Source organism: Nerophis ophidion, linkage group LG01 (genome assembly GCF_033978795.1).
Source record: "Nerophis ophidion isolate RoL-2023_Sa linkage group LG01, RoL_Noph_v1.0, whole genome shotgun sequence".
NCBI classification, from domain to species: domain Eukaryota; kingdom Metazoa; phylum Chordata; class Actinopteri; order Syngnathiformes; family Syngnathidae; genus Nerophis; species Nerophis ophidion.
The window spans coordinates 69,747,543-69,763,489 of record NC_084611.1 but is presented as its reverse complement, the minus strand read 5'-3'; the positions used below and the strand labels follow the sequence as shown (position 1 = coordinate 69,763,489).

Below are 15,947 nucleotides of genomic sequence, written 5' to 3'. Positions count from 1 at the left end.
CTCAAAACAATTGTATCAATATAGAGAAGCACACGGGTTGTACAAGAAAACCCTCAAACTGTGCTCGTGACAAAGTGTCGTCCCTGGGTGGGCTTGAACCACCATCCTCTCAGTTCACAGCCGAGCGCGCTGACCAATTGCGCCACAGAGACTGACTTCTAAACTTGATTCATTACTCCCCCAATTATTAGAGAATCTCTTGTTACGATGGCCCAATGTCATTGTCTTTGGATGGGAGTAACTTGGAGTACTCCACTTCAGTCTCCGGTGAGTCCAATATGCCTTCTGAGTGGAATGCCTGTGTCTTGCGGTTGTCAAAAACATTGCTTTTGTCCCTTATGAATATTATTTAAAATCTAAATAAAGCAACAGATGCATTGGCTGGGAATCGGACCCGGGTCTCCCGCATGGCAAGCGAGAATTCTTCCACTAAACCACCAATGCCTGCATAACAACGTTTGTTCATGAACTCGGTTAAGAGGAAGAGCGTTTGAAATGCTACGAAGTGGAACACATTCTACGTGCACAAGGGATATAACAACATCCACAAAAGGCAAGAAATGCAATTCAGTTAATAACAGCAATGAGACTTGCGAGCCACATGTTTTCCATCGGCCGAATATCAACTTGTAAGTCTTGACAAAGGTGGTATCTTGCAGCAGTTTCCATGGTGTAGTGGTTATCACATTCGCCTCACACGCGAAAGGTCCCCTGTTCGAAACAGGGTGGAAACAAGCCTTTTTTTGACTTTACTTCTTACCTTTATACATAAACCGGGAAATAAATAATAGCAAGGTCCTGTGTTTTTATCATGAAGTAGTTTGCAACATACCTGATCAGCTCATGTTCAGCTGAGCACACACAACACCAAATTTAGAGGGTTCTCATATAGGCAGACCTCAGGCTTCAACATCATGAATGCTGGGTTCCATGAGAATGTCATGCACAAACCAGTGAAATCTGTCATTCATTCAAGTCACTGTATTCTCCAGGCGTTGGATGGATTTTAACTGTACTATTGAGATTGACTTATAAGATGTTTAAACTCTCACCTTAGCAGGAATCATAAATGTAATTCCCAAAGAGTTAGAGAAGACAGCTGTGGGCTGAATGGGTGTTGGCCTTTGTTTCCATACAAGAATCAGTCAACGATTCACCTGAAACCTAAACCTTAGCAGACGATGGTTTCGATCCATCGACCTCTGGGTTATGGGCCCAGCACGCTCCCGCTGCGCCACTCTGCTGTCTTAAACCTAATAGGGCTTACTCTGGTTAGTATCCAGACAAACTACTAGTAACAAAGTGATTTGGAACCCAACTGAAGTCATGTTTATTTCTGAGTGCTGGTTTTGTCCACATTTAAAATGGCATTTCTTATTAAGAAATTGTAGTAAACATCAAACTCTGTGGATCCATTGGGATTTCATTCAAAACGAATAGAAGTTAGGCCCACATTCACGTGGTTTAGGAAAAAACTGAGAAAGTGATACAGAAAAAACACCAAGACACTGACAGGATTTCAGCCAAACATCTCCCGTTTAACAAACAGGCGTCTTGACTGACAGCTACAGCGCCTGGAACATCATGGATTTCAACTTGATGCCTATAACCCTTTACTCAACGTATAGCCAATTTGAGGGGAGAGCATTGATTATTAGTATTTTAAACAAGCACGGTTGCAAACGTGGCACACGTTTTATCTCAAAAATATTGTGCCAATTTAGAGAAGCACACGGGTTGTACAAGAAAACCCTCAAACTGTGCTCGTGACAAAGTGTCGTCCCTGGGTGGGCTTGAACCACCATCCTCTCAGTTAACAGCCGAGCGCGCTGACCAATTGCGCCACAGAGACTGACTTCTAAACTTGAGTCATTACTCCCCCAATTATTTGAGAATCTCTTGTTACGATGGCCCAATGTCATTGTCTTTGGATGGGAGTAACTTGGAGTACTCCACTTCAGTCTCCGGTGAGTCCAATATGCCTTCTGAGTGGAATGCCTGTGTCTTGCGGTTGTCACAAACATTACTTTTGTCCCTTATGAATATTATTTAAAATCTAAATAAAGCAACAGATGCATTGGCTGGGAATCGGACCCGGGTCTCCCGCATGGCAAGCGAGAATTCTTCCACTGAACCACCAATGCCTGCATAACAACGTTTGTTCATGAACTCGGTTAAGAGGAAGAGCGTTTGAAATGCTACGAAGTGGAACACATTCTACGTGCACAAGGGATATAACAACATCCACAAAAGGCAAGAAATGCAATGCAGTTAATAACAGCAATGAGACTTGCGAGCCACATGTTTTCCATCGGCCGAATATCAACTTGTAAGTCTTGAAAAAGGTGAGTTCTTGCAGCAGTTTCCATGGTGTAGTGGTTATCACATTCGCCTAACACGCGAAAGGTCCCCTTTTCGAAACAGGGTGGAAACAAGCCTTTTTTTGACTTTACTTCTTACCTTTATACATAAACCGTGAAATAAATAATAGCAAGGTCCTGTGTTTTTATCATGAAGTAGTTTGCAACATACCTGATCAGCTCATGTTAAGCTGAGCACACACAACACCAAATTTAGAGGGTTCTCATATAAGCAGACCTCAGGCTTCAACATCATGAATGCTGGGTTCCATGAGAATGTCATGCACAAACCAGTGAAATCTGTCATTCATTCAAGTCACTGTATTCTCCAGGCGTTGGATGGATTTTAACTGAACTATTGAGATTGACTTATACGATGTTTAAACTCTCACCTTAGCAGGAATCATAAATGTAATTCCCAAAGAGTTAGAGAAGACAGCTGTGGGCTGAATGGGTGTTGGCCTTTGTTTCAATACACGAATCAGTCAAAGATTCACCTGAAACCTAAACCTTAGCAGAGGATGGTTTCGATCCATCGACCTTGGGGTTATGGGCCCAGCACGCTCCCGCTGAGCCACTCTGCTGTCTTAAGCCAAAAAGGGCTTACTCTGGTTAGTATCCACACAAACTACTAGTAACAAACTGATTTGGAACCCAACTGAAGTCGTGTTTATTTCTGAATGCTGGTTTTGTCCACATTTAAAATGGCATTTCTTATTAAGAAATTGTAGTCAACATCAAACTCTGTGGATCCATTGGGATTTCATTCAAAACGAATAGAAGTTAGGCCCACATTCACGTGGTTTGAGAACAAACTGAGAAAGTGATACAGAAAAAACACCAAGACACTGACAGGATTTCAGCCAAACATCTCCCGTTTAACAAACAGGCATCTTGACTGACAGCTACAGCGCCTGGAACATCATGGATTTCAACTTGATGCCTATAACCCTATACTCAACGGATAGCCAATTTGAGGGGAGAGCATTGATTATCACTATTTTAAACAAGCACGGTTGCAAACGTGGCACACATTTTATCTCAAAACAATTGTGCCAATATAGAGAAGCACACGGGTTGTACAAGAAAACCCTCAAACTGTGCTCGTGACAAAGTGTCGTCCCTGGGTGGGCTTGAACCACCATCCTCTCAGTTAACAGCCGAGCGCGCTGACCAATTGCGCCACAGAGACTGACTTCTAAACTTGATTCATTACTCCCCCAATTATTAGAGAATCTCTTGTTACGATGGCCCAATGTCATTGTCTTTGGATGGGAGTAACTTGGAGTACTCCACTTCAGTCTCCGGTGAGTCCAATATGCCTTCTGAGTGGAATGCCTGTGTCTTGCGGTTGTCACAAACATTGCTTTTGTCCCTTATGAATATTATTTAAAATCTAAATAAAGCAACAGATGCATTGGCTGGGAATCGGACCCGGGTCTCCCGCATGGCAAGCGAGGATTCTTCCACTGAAGCACCAATGCCTGCATAACAACGTTTGTTCATGAACTCGGTTAAGAGGAAGAGCGTTTGAAATGCTACGAAGTGGAACACATTCTACGTGCACAAGGGATATAACAACATCCACAAAAGGCAAGAAATGCAATGCAGTTAATAACAGCAATGAGACTTGCGAGCCACATGTTTTCCATCGGCCGAATATCAACTTGTAAGTCTTGACAAAGGTGAGTTCTTGCAGCCGTTTCCATGGTGTAGTGGTTATCACATTCGCCTAACACGCGAAAGGTCCCCTGTTCGAAACAGGGTGGAAACAAGCCTTTTTTTGACTTTACTTCTTACCTTTATACATAAACCGGGAAATAAATAATAGCAAGGTCCTGTGTTTTTATCATGAAGTAGTTTGCAACATACCTGATCAGCTCATGTTCAGCTGAGCACACACAACACCAACTTTAGAGGGTTCTCATATAGGCAGACCTCAGGCTTCAATATCATGAATGCTGGGTTCCGTGGAAATGTCATGCACAAACCAATTAAATCTGTCATTCATTCAAGTCACTGTATTCTCCGGGCATTGGATGGATTGTAACTGTACTGTTGAGATTGACTTATAAGATGTTTAAACTCTCACCTTAGCAGGAATCATAAATGTAATTCCCAAAGAGTTAGAGAAGACAGCTGTGGGCTGAATGGGTGTTGGCCTTTGTTTCAATACACGAATCAGTCAAAGATTCACCTGAAACCTAAACCTTAGCAGAGGATGGATTCGATCCATCGACCTCTGGGTTATGGGCCTAGCACGCTCCCGCTGAGCCACTCTGCTGTCTTAAGCCTAAAAGGGCTTACTCTGGTTAGTATCCAGACAAACTACTAGTAACAAAGTGATTTGGAACCCAACTGAAGTCGTGTTTATTTCTGAGTGCTGGTTTTGTCCACATTTAAAATGGCATTTCTTATTAAGAAATTGTAGTCAACATCAAACTCTGTGGATCCATTGGGATTTCATTCAAAACGAATAGAAGTTAGGCCCACATTCACGTGGTTTGAGAACAAACTGAGAAAGTGATACAGAAAAAACACCAAGACACTGACAGGATTTCAGCCAAACATCTCCCGTTTAACAAACAGGCATCTTGACTGACAGCTACAGCGCCTGGAACATCATGGATTTCAACTTGATGCCTATAACCCTATACTCAACGGATAGCCAATTTGAGGGGAGAGCATTGATTATCAGTATTTTAAACAAGCACGGTTGCAAACGTGGCACACGTTTTATCTCCAAAAAATTGTGCCAATTTAGAGAAGCACACGGGTTGTACAAGAAAACCATCAAACTGTGCTTGTGACAAAATGTCGTCCCTGGGTGGGCTTGAACCACCATCCTCTCAGTTAACAGCCGAGCGCACTGACCAATTGCGCCACAGAGACTGACTTCTAAACTTGATTCAGTACTCCCCCAATTATTAGAAAATCTCTTGTTACGATGGCCCAATGTCATTGTCTTTGGATGGGAGTAACTTGGAGTACTCCACTTCAGTCTTTGGTGAGTCATATATGCCTTCTGAGTGGAATGCCTGTGTCTTGCGGTTGTCACAAAAATCGCTTTTGTCCCTTATGAATATTATTTAAAATCTAAAAAAAGCAACAGATGCATTGGCCGGGAATCGGATCCGGGTCTCCCGCATGGGAAGCGAGAATTCTACCACTGAACCACCAATGCCTGCATAACAACGTTTGTTCATGAACTTGGTTAAGAGGAAGAGCGTTTGAAATGCTACGACGTGGAACACATTCTACGTGCACAAGGGATATAACAACATCCACAAAAGGCAAGAAATGCAATGCAGCTACTAACAGCAATGAGACTTGCGAGCCACATGTTTTCCATCGGCCGAATATCAACTTGTAAGTCTTGACAAAGGTAAGTTCTTGCAGCAGTTTCCATGGTGTAGTGGTTATCACATTCGCCTAACATGCGAAAGGTCCCCTGTTCGAAACAGGGTGGAAACAAGTATTTTTTTGACTTTACTTCTTACCTTTATACATAAACCGGGAAATAAATAATAGCAAGGTCCTGTGTTTTTATCATGAAGTAGTTTGCAACATACCTGATCAGCTCATGTTCAGCTGAGCACACACAACACAGAATTTAGAGGGTTCTCATATAAGCAGACCTCAGGCTTCAACATCATGAATGCTGGGTTCCATGAGAATGTCATGCACAAACCAGTGAAATTTGTCATTCATTCCAGTCACTGTATTCTCCGGGCGTTGGATGGATTGTAACTGTACTGTTGAGATTGACTTATAAGATGTTTAAACTCTCACCTTAGCAGGAATCATAAATGTAATTCCCAAAGAGTTAGAGAAGACAGCTGTGGGTTGAATGGGTGTTGGCCTTTGTTTCAATACACGAATCAGTCAAAGATTCACCTGAAACCTAAACCTTAGCAGAGGATGGTTTCGATCCATCGACCTCTGGGTTATAGGCCCAGCACGCTCCCGCTGAGCCACTCTGCTGTCTTAAGCCTAATAGGGCTTACTCTGGTTAGTATCCAGACAAACTACTAGTAACAAAGTGATTTGGAACCCAACTGAAGTCATGTTTATTTCTGAGTGCTGGTTTTGTCCACATTTAAAATGGCATTTCTTATTAAGAAATTGTAGTAAACATCAAACTCTGTGGATCCATTGGGATTTCATTCAAAACGAATAGAAGTTAGGCCCACATTCACGTGGTTTAGGAAAAAACTGAGAAAGTGATACAGAAAAAACACCAAGACACTGACAGGATTTCAGCCAAACATCTCCCGTTTAACAAACAGGCATCTTGACTGACAGCTACAGCGCCTGGAACATCATGGATTTCAACTTGATGCCTATAACCCTATACTCAACGTATAGCCAATTTGAGGGGAGAGCATTGATTATCAGTATTTTAAACAAGCACGGTTGCAAACGTAGCACACGTTTTATCTCAAAACAATTGTGCCAATTTAGAGAAGCACACGGGTTGTACAAGAAAACCCTCAAACTGTGCTCGTGACAAAGTGTCGTCCCTGGGTGGGCTTGAACCACCATCCTCTCAGTTCAGGGCCGAGCGCGCTGACCAATTGCGCCACAGAGACTGACTTCTAAACTTGATTCATTACTCCCCCAATTATTAGAGAATCTCTTGTTACGATGGCCCAATGTCATTGTCTTTGGATGGGAGTAACTTGGAGTACTCCACTTCAGTCTCCGGTGAGTCCAATATGCCTTCTGAGTGGAATGCCTGTGTCTTGCGGTTGTCACAAACATTGCTTTTGTCCCTTATGAATATTATTTAAAATCTAAATAAAGCAACAGATGCATTGGCTGGGAATCGGACCCGGGTCTCCCGCATGGCAAGCGAGAATTCTTCCACTGAAGCACCAATGCCTGCATAACAACGTTTGTTCATGAACTCGGTTAAGAGGAAGAGCGTTTGAAATGCTACGAAGTGGAACACATTCTACGTGCACAAGGGATATAACAACATCCACAAAAGGCAAGAAATGCAATGCAGTTAATAACAGCAATGAGACTTGCGATCCACATGTTTTCCATCGGCCGAATATCAACTTGTAAGTCTTGACAAAGGTGAATTCTTGCAGCAGTTTCCATGGTGTAGTGGTTATCACATTCGCCTAACACGCGAAAGGTCCCCTGTTCGAAACAGGGTGGAAACAAGCCTTTTTTTGACTTTACTTCTTACCTTTATACATAAACCGGGAAATAAATAATAGCAAGGTCCTGTGTTTTTATCATGAAGTAGTTTGCAACATACCTGATCAGCTCATGTTCAGCTGAGCACACACAACACCAAATTTAGAGGGTTCTCATATAAGCAGACCTCAGGTTTCAACATCATGAATGCTGGGTTCCATGAGAATGTCATGCACAAACCAGTTAAATCTGTCATTCATTCAAGTCACTGTATTCTCCGGGCGTTGGATGGATTGTAACTGTACTGTTGAGATTGACTTATAAGATGTTTAAACTCTCACCTTAGCAGGAATCATAAATGTAATTCCCAAAGAGTTAGAGAAGACAGCTGTGGGCTGAATGGGTGTTGGCCTTTGTTTCAATACTCGAATCAGTCAAAGATTCACCTGAAACCTAAACCTTAGCAGAGGATGGTTTCGATCCATCGACCTCTGGGTTATGGGCCCAGCACGCTCCCGCTGAGCCACTCTGCTGTCTTAAGCCTAAAAGGGCTTACTCTGGTTAGTATCCAGACAAACTACTAGTAACAAACTGATTTGGAACCCAACTGAAGTCGTGTTTATTTCTGAATGCTGGTTTTGTCCACATTTAAAATGGCATTTCTTATTAAGAAATTGTAGTCAACATCAAACTGGATGGGAGTAACTTGCTTCAGTCTTTGGTGAGTCCAATATGCCTTCTGAGTGCAATGCCTGTGTCTTGCGGTTGTCCCAAAAATCGCTTTTGTCCCTTATGAATATTATTTAAAATCTAAAAAAAGCAACAGATGCATTGGCTGGGAATCGGACCCGGGTCTCCCGCATGGCAAGCGAGAATTCTTCCACTGAACCACCAATGCCTGCATAACAACGTTTGTTCATGAACTCGGTTAAGAGGAAGAGCGTTTGAAATGCTACGAAGTGGAACACATTCTACGTGCACAAGGGATATAACAACATCCACAAAAGGCAAGAAATGCAATGCAGTTAATAACAGCAATGAGACTTGCGAGCCACATGTTTTCCATCGGCCGAATATCAACTTGTATGTCTTGACAAAGGTGAGTTCTTGCAGCAGTTTCCATGGTGTAGTGGTTATCACATTCGCCTAACACGCGAAAGGTCCCCTGTTCGAAACAGGGTGGAAACAAGCCTTTTATTGACTTTACTTCTTACCTTTATACATAAACCGGGAAATAAATAATAGCAAGGTCCTGTGTTTTTATCATGAAGTAGTTTGCAACATACCTGATCAGCTCATGTTCAGCTGAGCACACACAACACCAAATTTAGAGGGTTCTCATATAGGCAGACCTCAGGGTTCAACATCATGAATGCTGGGTTCCATGAGAATGTCATGCACAAACCAGTGAAATCTGTCATTCATTCAAGTCACTGTATTCTCCTGGCGTTGGATGGATTGTAACTGTACTATTGAGATTGACTTATAAGATGTTTAAACTCTCACCTTAGCAGGAATCATAAATGTAATTCCCAAAGAGTTAGAGAAGACAGCTGTGGGCTGAATGGGTGTTGGCCTTTGTTTCAATACAAGAATCAGTCAAAGATTCACCTGAAACCTAAACCTTAGCAGAGGATGGTTTCGATCCATCGACCTCTGGGTCATGGGCCCAGCACGCTCCCGCTGCGCCACTCTGCTGTCTTAAACCTAATAGGGCTTAGTCTGGTTAGTATCCAGACAAACTACTAGTAACAAAGTGATTTGGAACCCAACTGAAGTCATGTTTATTTCTGAGTGCTGGTTTTGTCCACATTTAAAATGGCATTTCTTATTAAGAAATTGTAGTAAACATCAAACTCTGTGGATCCATTGGGATTTCATTCAAAACGAATAGAAGTTAGGCCCACATTCACGTGGTTTAGGAAAAAAACTGAGAAAGTGATACAGAAAAAACACCAAGACACTGACAGGATTTCAGCCAAACATCTCCCGTTTAACAAACAGGCATCTTGACTGACAGCTACAGCGCATGGAACATCATGGATTTCAACTTGATGCCTATAACAATATACTCAACGTATTGCCAATTTGAGGGGTGAGCATTGATTATCAGTATTTTAAACAAGCACTGTTGCAAACGTGGCACACGTTTTATCTCAAATCAATTGTGCCAATTTAGAGAAGCACACGTGTTGTACAAGAAAACCCTCAAACTGTGCTCGTGACAAACTGTCGTCCTTGGGTGGGCTTGAACCACCATCCTCTCAGTTAACAGCCGAGCGCGCTGACCAATTGCGCCACAGAGAATGACTTCTAAACTTGATTCATTACTCCCCCAATTATTAGAGAATCTCTTGTTACGATGGCCCAATGTCATTGTCTTTGGATGGGAGTAACTTGGAGTACTCCACTTCAGTCTCCGGTGAGTCCAATATGCCTTCTGAGTGGAATGCCTGTGTCTTGCGGTTGTCACAAACATTGCTTTTGTCCCTTATGAATATTATTTAAAATCTAAAAAAAGGAACAGATGCATTGGCCGGGAATCGGACCCGGGTCTCCCGCATGGCAAGCGAGAATTCTTTCACTGAACCACCAATGCCTGCATAACAACGTTTGTTCAGGAACTCGGCTATGAGGAAGAGCGTTTGAAATGCTACGAAGTGGAACACATTCTACGTGCACAAGGGATATAACAACATCCACAAAAGGCAAGAAATGCAATGCAGTTAATAACAGCAATGAGACTTGCGAGCCACATGTTTTCCATCGGCCGAGTATCAACTTGTAAGTCTTGACGAAGGTGAGTTCTTGCAGCAGTTTCCATGGTGTAGTGGTTATCACATTCGCCTCACACGCGAAAGGTCCCCTGTTCGAAACAGGGTGGAAACAAGCCTTTTTTTGACTTTACTTCTTACCTTTATACATAAACCGGGAAATAAATAATAGCAAGGTCCTGTGTTTTTATCATGAAGTATTTTGCAACATACCTGATCAGCTCATGTTCAGCTGAGCACACACAACACCAAATTTAGAGGGTTCTCATATAGGCAGACCTCAGGCTTCAACATCATGATTGCTGGGTTCCATGAGAATGTCATGCACAAACCAGTGAAATCTGTCATTCATTCAAGTCACTGTATTCTCCGGGCGTTGGATGGATTGTAACTGTACTGTTGAGATTGACTTATAAGATGTTTAAACTCTCACCTTAGCAGGAATCATAAATGTAATTCCCAAAGAGTTAGAGAAGACAGCTGTGGGCTGAATGGGTGTTGGCCTTTGTTTCAATACAAGAATCAGTCAAAGATTCACCTGAAACCTAAACCTTAGCAGAGGATGGTTTCGATCCATCGACCTCTGGGTTATGGGCCCAGCACGCTCCCGCTGCGCCACTCTGCTGTCTTAAACCTAATAGGGCTTACTCTGGTTAGTATCCAGACAAACTACTAGTAACAAAGTGATTTGGAACCCAACTGATGTCATGTTTATTTCTGAGTGCTGGTTTTGTCCACATTTAAAATGGCATTTCTTATTAAGAAATTGTAGTAAACATCAAACTCTGTGGATCCATTGGGATTTCATTCAAAATTAATAGAAGTTAGGCCCACATTCACGTGGTTTAGGAAAAATCTGAGAAAGTGATACAGAAAAAACACCAAGACACTGACAGGATTTCAGCCAAACATCTCCCGTTTAACAAACAGGCATCTTGACTGACAGCTACAGCGCCTGGAACATCATGGATTTCAACTTGATGCCTATAACCCTATACTCAACGTATAGCCAATTTGAGGGGAGAGCATTGATTATCAGTATTTTAAACAAGCACGGTTGCAAACGTGGCACACGTTTTATCTCAAAACAGTTGTGCCAATTTAGAGAAGCACACGGGTTGTACAAGAAAACCCTCAAACTGTGCTCGTGGCAAAGTGTCGTCCCTGAATGGGCTTGAACCACCATCCTCTCAGTTAACAGCCGAGCGCGCTGACCAATTGCGCCACAGAGACTGACTTCTAAACTTGATTCATTACCCCCCCAATTATTAGAAAATCTCTTGTCACGATGGCCCAATGTCATTGTCTTTGGATGGGAGTAACTTGGAGTACTCCACTTCAGTCTTCGGTGAGTCCAATATGCCTTCTGAGTGGAATCCCTGTGTCTTGCGGTTGTCACAAAAATCGCTTTTGTCCCTTATGAATATTATTTAAAATCTAAAAAAAGCAACAGATGCATTGGCCGGGAATCGGACCCGGGTCTCCCGCATGGGAAGCGAGAATTCTACTACTGAGCAACCAATGCCTGCATAACAATGTTGGTTCATGAACTCGGTTAAGAGGAAGAGCGTTTGAAATGCTACGACGTGGAACACATTCTACATGCACAAGGGATATAACAACATCCACAAAAGGCAAGAAATGCAATGCAGCTACTAACAGCAATGAGACTTGCGAGCCACATGTTTTCCATCGGCCGAATATCAACTTGTAAGTCTTGACAAAGGTGAGCTCTTGCAGCAGTTTCCATGGTGTAGTGGTCAACACATTCGCCCCCCACGGACAGGTCCCCTGTTCGAAACAGGGTGGAAACAAGCCTTTTTTTGACTTTACTTCTTACCTTTATACATAAACCGGGAAATAAATAATAGCAAGGTCCTGTGTTTTTATCATGAAGTAGTTTGCAACATACCTGATCAGCTCATGTTCAGCTGAGCACACACAACACCAAATTTAGAGGGTTCTCATATAGGCAGACCTCAGGGTTCAACATCATGAATGCTGGGTTCCATGAGAATGTCATGCACAAACCAGTGAAATCTGTCATTCATTCAAGTCACTGTATTCTCCTGGCGTTGGATGGATTGTAACTGTACTATTGAGATTGACTTATAAGATGTTTAAACTCTCACCTTAGCAGGAATCATAAATGTAATTCCCAAAGAGTTAGAGAAGACAGCTGTGGGCTGAATGGGTGTTGGCCTTTGTTTCAATACAAGAATCAGTCAAAGATTCACCTGAAACCTAAACCTTAGCAGAGGATGGTTTCGATCCATCGACCTCTGGGTTATGGGCCCAGCACGCTCCCGCTGCGCCACTCTGCTGTCTTAAACCTAATAGGGCTTAGTCTGGTTAGTATCCAGACAAACTACTAGTAACAAAGTGATTTGGAACCCAACTGAAGTCATGTTTATTTCTGAGTGCTGGTTTTGTCCACATTTAAAATGGCATTTCTTATTAAGAAATTGTAGTAAACATCAAACTCTGTGGATCCATTGGGATTTCATTCAAAACGAATAGAAGTTAGGCCCACATTCACGTGGTTTAGGAAAAAAACTGAGAAAGTGATACAGAAAAAACACCAAGACACTGACAGGATTTCAGCCAAACATCTCCCGTTTAACAAACAGGCATCTTGACTGACAGCTACAGCGCATGGAACATCATGGATTTCAACTTGATGCCTATAACAATATACTCAACGTATTGCCAATTTGAGGGGTGAGCATTGATTATCAGTATTTTAAACAAGCACTGTTGCAAACGTGGCACACGTTTTATCTCAAATCAATTGTGCCAATTTAGAGAAGCACACGTGTTGTACAAGAAAACCCTCAAACTGTGCTCGTGACAAACTGTCGTCCTTGGGTGGGCTTGAACCACCATCCTCTCAGTTAACAGCCGAGCGCGCTGACCAATTGCGCCACAGAAAATGACTTCTAAACTTGATTCATTACTCCCCCAATTATTAGAGAATCTCTTGTTACGATGGCCCAATGTCATTGTCTTTGGATGGGAGTAACTTGGAGTACTCCACTTCAGTCTCCGGTGAGTCGAATATGCCTTCTGAGTGGAATGCCTGTGTCTTGCGGTTGTCACAAACATTGCTTTTGTCCCTTATGATTATTATTTAAAATCTAAAAAAAGGAACAGATGCATTGGCCGGGAATCGGACCCGGGTCTCCCGCATGGCAAGCGAGAATTCTTTCACTGAACCACCAATGCCTGCATAACAACGTTTGTTCAGGAACTCGGTTATGAGGAAGAGCGTTTGAAATGCTACGAAGTGGAACACATTCTACGTGCACAAGGGATATAACAACATCCACAAAAGGCAAGAAATGCAATGCAGTTAATAACAGCAATGAGACTTGCGAGCCACATGTTTTCCATCGGCCGAGTATCAACTTGTAAGTCTTGACGAAGGTGAGTTCTTGCAGCAGTTTCCATGGTGTAGTGGTTATCACATTCGCCTCACACGCGAAAGGTCCCCTGTTCGAAACAGGGTGGAAACAAGCCTTTTTTTGACTTTACTTCTTACCTTTATACATAAACCGGGAAATAAATAATAGCAAGGTCCTGTGTTTTTATCATGAAGTATTTTGCAACATACCTGATCAGCTCATGTTCAGCTGAGCACACACAACACCAAATTTAGAGGGTTCTCATATAGGCAGACCTCAGGCTTCAACATCATGATTGCTGGGTTCCATGAGAATGTCATGCACAAACCAGTGAAATCTGTCATTCATTCAAGTCACTGTATTCTCCGGGCGTTGGATGGATTGTAACTGTACTGTTGAGATTGACTTATAAGATGTTTAAACTCTCACCTTAGCAGGAATCATAAATGTAATTCCCAAAGAGTTAGAGAAGACAGCTGTGGGCTGAATGGGTGTTGGCCTTTGTTTCAATACAAGAATCAGTCAAAGATTCACCTGAAACCTAAACCTTAGCAGAGGATGGTTTCGATCCATCGACCTCTGGGTTATGGGCCCAGCACGCTCCCGCTGCGCCACTCTGCTGTCTTAAACCTAATATGGCTTACTCTGGTTAGTATCCAGACAAACTACTAGTAACAAAGTGATTTGGAACCCAACTGATGTCATGTTTATTTCTGAGTGCTGGTTTTGTCCACATTTAAAATGGCATTTCTTATTAAGAAATTGTAGTAAACATCAAACTCTGTGGATCCATTGGGATTTCATTCAAAATTAATAGAAGTTAGGCCCACATTCACGTGGTTTAGGAAAAATCTGAGAAAGTGATACAGAAAAAACACCAAGACACTGACAGGATTTCAGCCAAACATCTCCCGTTTAACAAACAGGCATCTTGACTGACAGCTACAGCGCCTGGAACATCATGGATTTCAACTTGATGCCTATAACCCTATACTCAACGTATAGCCAATTTGAGGGGAGAGCATTGATTATCAGTATTTTAAACAAGCACGGTTGCAAACGTGGCACACGTTTTATCTCAAAACAGTTGTGCCAATTTAGAGAAGGACACGGGCTGTACAAGAAAACCCTCAAAATGTGCTCGTGGCAAAGCATCGTCAGTGGGTGGGCTTGAACAACTATCCTCTCAGTTAACAGCCGAGCGCGCTGACCAATTGCGCCGCAGACTGACTTTTAAATTTTATTCATTACTTCCCCAATTATCAGAAAATCTCTTGTTACGATGGCCCAATGTCATTGTCTTTGGATGGGAGTAACTTGGAGTACTCTGCTTCAGTCTTTGGTGAGTCCAATATGCCTTCTGAGTGCAATGCCTGTGTCTTGCGGTTGTCCCAAACATTGCTTTTGTCCCTTATGAATATTATTTAAAATCTAAAAAAAGCAACAGATGCATTGGCCGGGAATCGGACCCGGGTCTCCCGCATGGGAAGCGAGAATTCTACTACTGAGCAACCAATGCCTGCATAACAATGTTGGTTCATGAACTCGGTTAAGAGGAAGAGCGTTTGAAATGCTACGACGTGGAACACATTCTACATGCACAAGGGATATAACAACATCCACAAAAGGCAAGAAATGCAATGCAGCTACTAACAGCAATGAGACTTGTGAGCCACATGTTTTCCATCGGCCGAATATCAACTTGTAAGTCTTGACAAAGGTGAGCTCTTGCAGCAGTTTCCATGGTGTAGTGGTCAACACATTCGCCCCCCACGGACAGGTCCCCTGTTCGAAACAGGGTGGAAACAAGCCTTTTTTTGACTTTACTTCTTACCTTTATACATAAACCGGGAAATAAATAATAGCAAGGTCCTGTGTTTTTATCATGAAGTAGTTTGCAACATACCTGATCAGCTCATGTTCAGCTGAGCACACACAACACCAAATTTAGAGGGTTCTCATATAGGCAGACCTCAGGGTTCAACATCATGAATGCTGGGTTCCATGAGAATGTCATGCACAAACCAGTGAAATCTCTCATTCATTCAAGTCACTGTATTCTCCTGGCGTTGGATGCATTGTAACTGTACTGTTGAGATTGACTTATAAGATGTTTAAACTCTCACCTTAGCAGGAATCATAAATGTAATTCCCAAAGAGTTAGAGAAGACAGCTGTGGGCTGAATGGGTGTTGGCCTTTGTTTCAATACAAGAATCAGTCAAAGATTCACCTGAAACCTAAACCTTAGCAGAGGTTG

At 42.5% G+C, this 15,947-nt stretch overlaps 25 non-coding genes across 25 annotated transcripts; 8 read left to right on the top strand and 17 right to left on the bottom strand.

Moving 5' to 3' along the window:
- Positions 1-78: 78 nt before the first annotated feature.
- On the bottom strand, positions 79-152 carry trnah-gug (transfer RNA histidin (anticodon GUG)). Its single transcript has one exon. It is a non-coding gene; the product is annotated as a tRNA-His (tRNA).
- A 221-nt stretch (positions 153-373) lies between these two features.
- Positions 374-444, bottom strand: trnag-gcc (transfer RNA glycine (anticodon GCC)). Its single transcript has one exon. It is a non-coding gene; the product is annotated as a tRNA-Gly (tRNA).
- A 217-nt stretch (positions 445-661) lies between these two features.
- On the top strand, positions 662-734 carry trnav-cac (transfer RNA valine (anticodon CAC)). Its single transcript has one exon. It is a non-coding gene; the product is annotated as a tRNA-Val (tRNA).
- A 1,044-nt stretch (positions 735-1,778) lies between these two features.
- On the bottom strand, positions 1,779-1,852 carry trnan-guu (transfer RNA asparagine (anticodon GUU)). Its single transcript has one exon. It is a non-coding gene; the product is annotated as a tRNA-Asn (tRNA).
- A 221-nt stretch (positions 1,853-2,073) lies between these two features.
- On the bottom strand, positions 2,074-2,144 carry trnag-gcc (transfer RNA glycine (anticodon GCC)). Its single transcript has one exon. It is a non-coding gene; the product is annotated as a tRNA-Gly (tRNA).
- Positions 2,145-2,361: 217 nt separating this feature from the next.
- On the top strand, positions 2,362-2,434 carry trnav-aac (transfer RNA valine (anticodon AAC)). Its single transcript has one exon. It is a non-coding gene; the product is annotated as a tRNA-Val (tRNA).
- A 1,044-nt stretch (positions 2,435-3,478) lies between these two features.
- Positions 3,479-3,552, bottom strand: trnan-guu (transfer RNA asparagine (anticodon GUU)). Its single transcript has one exon. It is a non-coding gene; the product is annotated as a tRNA-Asn (tRNA).
- Positions 3,553-4,061: 509 nt separating this feature from the next.
- Positions 4,062-4,134, top strand: trnav-aac (transfer RNA valine (anticodon AAC)). Its single transcript has one exon. It is a non-coding gene; the product is annotated as a tRNA-Val (tRNA).
- Positions 4,135-5,178: 1,044 nt separating this feature from the next.
- Positions 5,179-5,252, bottom strand: trnan-guu (transfer RNA asparagine (anticodon GUU)). Its single transcript has one exon. It is a non-coding gene; the product is annotated as a tRNA-Asn (tRNA).
- Positions 5,253-5,473: 221 nt separating this feature from the next.
- Positions 5,474-5,544, bottom strand: trnag-ccc (transfer RNA glycine (anticodon CCC)). The gene has a single exon. It is a non-coding gene; the product is annotated as a tRNA-Gly (tRNA).
- Positions 5,545-5,761: 217 nt separating this feature from the next.
- Positions 5,762-5,834, top strand: trnav-aac (transfer RNA valine (anticodon AAC)). The gene has a single exon. It is a non-coding gene; the product is annotated as a tRNA-Val (tRNA).
- Positions 5,835-6,878: 1,044 nt separating this feature from the next.
- On the bottom strand, positions 6,879-6,952 carry trnaq-cug (transfer RNA glutamine (anticodon CUG)). Its single transcript has one exon. It is a non-coding gene; the product is annotated as a tRNA-Gln (tRNA).
- A 509-nt stretch (positions 6,953-7,461) lies between these two features.
- trnav-aac (transfer RNA valine (anticodon AAC)) lies at positions 7,462-7,534 on the top strand. Its single transcript has one exon. It is a non-coding gene; the product is annotated as a tRNA-Val (tRNA).
- Positions 7,535-8,338: 804 nt separating this feature from the next.
- On the bottom strand, positions 8,339-8,409 carry trnag-gcc (transfer RNA glycine (anticodon GCC)). Its single transcript has one exon. It is a non-coding gene; the product is annotated as a tRNA-Gly (tRNA).
- Positions 8,410-8,626: 217 nt separating this feature from the next.
- On the top strand, positions 8,627-8,699 carry trnav-aac (transfer RNA valine (anticodon AAC)). The gene has a single exon. It is a non-coding gene; the product is annotated as a tRNA-Val (tRNA).
- A 1,045-nt stretch (positions 8,700-9,744) lies between these two features.
- trnan-guu (transfer RNA asparagine (anticodon GUU)) lies at positions 9,745-9,822 on the bottom strand. The gene has a single exon. It is a non-coding gene; the product is annotated as a tRNA-Asn (tRNA).
- A 217-nt stretch (positions 9,823-10,039) lies between these two features.
- On the bottom strand, positions 10,040-10,110 carry trnag-gcc (transfer RNA glycine (anticodon GCC)). Its single transcript has one exon. It is a non-coding gene; the product is annotated as a tRNA-Gly (tRNA).
- Positions 10,111-10,327: 217 nt separating this feature from the next.
- trnav-cac (transfer RNA valine (anticodon CAC)) lies at positions 10,328-10,400 on the top strand. The gene has a single exon. It is a non-coding gene; the product is annotated as a tRNA-Val (tRNA).
- Positions 10,401-10,838: 438 nt separating this feature from the next.
- On the bottom strand, positions 10,839-10,910 carry trnam-cau (transfer RNA methionine (anticodon CAU)). The gene has a single exon. It is a non-coding gene; the product is annotated as a tRNA-Met (tRNA).
- A 534-nt stretch (positions 10,911-11,444) lies between these two features.
- Positions 11,445-11,518, bottom strand: trnan-guu (transfer RNA asparagine (anticodon GUU)). The gene has a single exon. It is a non-coding gene; the product is annotated as a tRNA-Asn (tRNA).
- Positions 11,519-12,537: 1,019 nt separating this feature from the next.
- On the bottom strand, positions 12,538-12,609 carry trnam-cau (transfer RNA methionine (anticodon CAU)). Its single transcript has one exon. It is a non-coding gene; the product is annotated as a tRNA-Met (tRNA).
- Positions 12,610-13,144: 535 nt separating this feature from the next.
- trnan-guu (transfer RNA asparagine (anticodon GUU)) lies at positions 13,145-13,222 on the bottom strand. Its single transcript has one exon. It is a non-coding gene; the product is annotated as a tRNA-Asn (tRNA).
- A 217-nt stretch (positions 13,223-13,439) lies between these two features.
- On the bottom strand, positions 13,440-13,510 carry trnag-gcc (transfer RNA glycine (anticodon GCC)). Its single transcript has one exon. It is a non-coding gene; the product is annotated as a tRNA-Gly (tRNA).
- Positions 13,511-13,727: 217 nt separating this feature from the next.
- On the top strand, positions 13,728-13,800 carry trnav-cac (transfer RNA valine (anticodon CAC)). Its single transcript has one exon. It is a non-coding gene; the product is annotated as a tRNA-Val (tRNA).
- Positions 13,801-14,238: 438 nt separating this feature from the next.
- Positions 14,239-14,310, bottom strand: trnam-cau (transfer RNA methionine (anticodon CAU)). Its single transcript has one exon. It is a non-coding gene; the product is annotated as a tRNA-Met (tRNA).
- Between the last annotated feature and the right edge of the window lie 1,637 nt (positions 14,311-15,947).